Genomic DNA, 4,723 nt, shown 5'->3' with positions numbered 1-4,723 from the left:
TTCAACATCAGTCAGTACTTGTAACCAAGCCTAAGCCTGGCCACTACAACATCAGTCAGTACTTGTAACCAAGCCTAAGCCTGGCCACTACAACATCAGTCAGTACTTGTAACCAAGCCTAAGCCTGGCCAAGTACTTGTAACCAAGCCTAAGCCTGGCCACTACAACATCAGTCAGTACTTGTAACCAAGCCTAAGCCTGGCCACTACAACATCAGTCAGTACTTGTAACCAAGCCTAAGCCTGGCCACTACAACATCAGTCAGTCTGTTCACATTGCAAGTTGCTCCATAAACATACTTATCTACGTTCATGTTATCATAGTGGGTTACAGATCTACTCAGGCTTCTAACTGCATTCCTATAACATTCATTTTCATTATTTACTTCTCTCCTAATATTATTCCTAATGCTAGACACAGTTATACCAAAGTTATATTCTACATTCTCCTTCTGGGTACTCTTCTTGGCTAACATATCAACTTTATCATGAAGGAGTAATCCAATGCGTGATGAGATCCGTAGCAATTGCACATTAATTCCTTTGTCCCTGATTTTTGAGAATCTATACCTGGCTTCTCCAATGAGCATATGGGTTGGCCACCCAGGATAACCCAAAAAAGTCAGTGTGTCGTCGAGGGACTGTCTTATTTCCATCGTGGTCATTCAATCTTGTCCCCCAGGATGCCACCCACACCAGACTTACTGCTAGGTATTTATTATCAACACAGGAAGTAGGCCTATTTATGATCAGCACAGGAGGTAGGCCTATTTATGATCAGCACAGGAGGTGGGCCTATCTATGATCAGCACAGGAGGTAGGACTATGATCAGCACAGGAGGTAGGCCTATTTGTGATCAGCACAGGACGTAGGCCTATTTATGATCAGCATGGGAGGTAGGCCTATTTGTGATCAGCATAGAACTTTGGCCTATTTATGATCAGCACAGAATTTGGCCTATTTATGATCAGCACAGGAGGTAGGCCTATTTATGATCAGCACAGGTGGAGGCCTATCTAGGATCAGCACAGGAGGTAGGCCTATTTATGATCAGCACAGGAGGTAGGCCTATTTATGAGTAACTACCATGTTTTAAGGGACGGGAGAATTAGTGCGGCTGCTCTTGTACTCAGAGAGCCCCAGATGAGCCCTAGGGAATCGTAGGGATCCCTCAGGGGAGCCCGTATGGCAGCCCTCAGGGGAGCCCTCAGGGGAGTCCCATGGGAGCCTCAGTGACCATTCAGGAGAGCCCCGATGGAACCCAGGGGAAGCCCCAGGGGAACCCTCAGGGGTATAGAGGTGACGCCTGGGAAGGCAGACAGGAAGCTGGAGGCCGTAGGTGAAGCCTACCTCCCCCCCTAACAACCTTCCCCTCCTCCCACCCGTCACCTCATTTCTCTGCCTCCTTCCCTCCATCAAATACCCCCTCCCTCCTTCCATCCACCACCCTCCGTCCTTCTCCCATCCCCTTCCCATCATCCTTTCCTTGCCTCTCTGCTGAATATTTTTCTTCACCCCCTCCCCCTTCACCCCCTCCCCCTTCCCCCAGGAGTGTAAGTAGGTCTTCGTCCGAAGGTTGGACAAGTATTGAAGAACTCCTTGTATCAAGATCCCATGATGTTGCAGTGTGACAGATGTGACAAAAATGGGTTGAAAACCGATAAGTTGAGGATTGAGTCACAACTGTCAGACACTGCAACATCATGGATTCTTGATACAAGGAATTCTTCAACACTTGTCCAACCTTTGGACGAAGACCTACTTACACTAGTGGATGGTTCCACTGTGATCCTGCTTCCTCCTGCTTCCGCTCACCTGACTACAATATATAAGCCACTTCTCCGACCATATGCTGTACTTTCTACAAGAGTGATGGACTGAACACATCGATTCCAGGCTGAGGGACTGATTACCTCAAACTCCTCCTCTCCTTACACATTTCTACTTTGTATTGGACTGTGTGGCGAAACGTTTCCTTAATAAAGATTCCCATATGTTGCACAAGTGTCTCAATCTTCAACTTGTCGGCTTTCAAACCATTTGTCACTATTCAAATCATCCTGGAGTGCTCTAATGTCCTCATTAGAATGAATTGGACGGCCTATTTTGGTATCAACAGCAAACTTGCTTATGTCGCTATTTATTCCTTCATCTATGTCGTTTATGCAAATTGTGAACAACATGGGACCCAACACTGATCCCTGTGGAACACCGCTTGTGACGTACCCCACTTCTGATTTCTTCCCATTTATGCAAACTCTCTGTTGCCTATTTGCCAACCATGCCTCTACCCAGGAAAAAGTTTCTCCTTCTATTCCGTGTGCCTTAAGTTTCCTCAATAGCCTCTGAAGTGGTACTTTATCAAAAGCCTTACTGAAGTCCATATATACAATATCATATTCAATACCATGATCTACCTCCTCAAATACCTTAGTGAAAAAAGTTAGTAGATTCGTAAAACCTGGGTGTTAGTGGACTGGTGTGGGTCGCATTCTGGGACAAAGCTGACCTAATTTGCCCGAAATGCTCTGCATAAAAAGGGACTTTCTATATAGTAGTATGTCATTGATGTCGGCTAGGCCTGTATACCTTGTACTTGTAAAAATAAGGATATATTATTAACATTCCAGGTTAGGATGGACAACCCAGAACTTTTGAGGTGCTTCGGGTGACAGAAATACAACCATCTTAGCGCCCGTTGTCAACTTAAAGAAGTATGAGGCATATAGCCTTGGTTAGGTCTCATTTAGATTATGCTGCACAGATTTGGTCACCATATTACAGAATGGATGTAAATGCTCTGGAAAACATACAAGATGAACATCAAAATGGTATACAATACCGACAGGTTGTTAGGTAAGACACATATGCAACAGTTAGACAACTTTATTCCGAAACGTTTCGCCTACACAGTAGGCTTCTTCAGTCGAATACAGAAAGTAGGCAGGAACAGTAGAGATGTGAAGACGATGTAATCAGTCCATCACCCTTAAAGTCGTAGAATTTGAGGTTGTCAAATTCTACGAGGGACTGACAACCTCAAATTCTACGACTTTAAGGGTGATGGACTGATTACATCGTCTTCACATCTCTACTGTTCCTGCCTACTTTCTGTATTCGACTGAAGAAGCCTACTGTGTAGGCGAAACGTTTCGGAATAAAGTTGTCTAACTGTTGCATATGTGTCTTACCTAACAAAACATACAAGGGAGGATGACAAAATTGATCCCATGTATCAGAAATCTTCCCTATAAGGATAGAATGAGGGCCTACATCTGCACTCTCTAGAAAGGCACAGAATTAGGGGGATATGATTGACGTGTATAAATGGAAAACATGAATAAATAAAGGGGATGTAAATAGCGAGTTAAAAATATTTAGCCAAGACAGGACTCGCAGCAATGGTTTTAAGTTGGAAAAATTCAGATTCAGGAAGGATATAGGAAAGTACTGGTTTGATAATAGAGTTGTGAATGAGTGGAACAAACTCCCGAGTACCGTCATGGAAGCTAAGACGTTGTGTAGTTTTAAAAATTGGTTAGATAAATACATGAGTGAGTGTGGGTGGGTGTGAGTTGGATGTGAGTAGCTTGTGCTAGTAGGTCTGATGCCGTGCTCCTTCTTAAGTGAATGTGACCTGACCTGATTAGGGTGGGTTATTGGCTTCAGCCAGTAGGAGACTTGGACCTGCCTCGCATGGGCCATTAGGCCTGCAGCAGTGTTCATTCTTTCTTATGTTGTTATCTGCAGCAGGTCTCACCCGACCAAGGACTGCTTGGTTAGGCTTCATTTAGATTGTCTTGCACAGTTCTGGTCACTGTATTACAGAATGGATATAAATTCACTGGAAAACGTACAAAGGAGGATGACAAAGTTGATCCCATGTATCAGAAATTTTCCCTATGAGGATAGACTGAGGTCCCTGAATCTGCACTCTCTAGAAAGGCGTAGAATTTGGGGAAAATGACTGAGGTGTATAAATGGAAAGCAAGAATAAATAAAGGGAATGTAAACTGCATGCCAAAAATATCTAGCCAAGACAGAACTGGCAGCAATGGTGGGAGGGGTGGACAAAATCACCATTTTTTTTTTTTTGGGTCAGATTTCAATTCGATTTTGAAAGTGGATTAAGAAGCATGAAAAAACATATAGACTGTGTTTATAAGTTTTTAGCCTTCAAGTTAGATAGAAAAAAAATAAATTATGCACAACTTTATGGGTCATAGAACTCTCCTTTTTCTACTAAACTGGGAAGATGTACAATGCTCTAGTTAACATAAGATGAAAGATAAAGGTTATATTATTGTTAACACTGGATGCTTCACCGATAATGTCAGTAGCGCCCATAAAAATTTTTTGAAGTTAAGTGACTTTTTTTTTTTGAGGGGAAAAAAAAAAACATTAAAAACAAAGCTGTAAACAATATCCCAAATAACCCCCCCCCCGGGTGTTTGTACAACCATCATTCTCAGTAACATGTGCAAAAATCATGACAATCCTATCAATACTTATCGCGGAAAAAGGAACACAATGTCAGTAACTTATTATTATTGTTTGGTGTGAAAACTACGGTTACGACACGCTAAATCTCAGCATGTTCCACTCCTCCTTCCTTGTTGACAGCCGGCAGGCTACTGAGGGAGACACTCACCAGCTCTTCACTTCAGTCAGCACAGAAGTTACCATGTCCAGCATTTAGAATGAAACAATCATAAAAATCGTA

This window comes from Cherax quadricarinatus, chromosome 8 (genome assembly GCF_038502225.1).
Source record: "Cherax quadricarinatus isolate ZL_2023a chromosome 8, ASM3850222v1, whole genome shotgun sequence".
NCBI classification, from domain to species: domain Eukaryota; kingdom Metazoa; phylum Arthropoda; class Malacostraca; order Decapoda; family Parastacidae; genus Cherax; species Cherax quadricarinatus.
The sequence above is the reverse complement of the archived record's forward strand: the minus strand, read 5'-3'. Positions refer to the sequence as shown.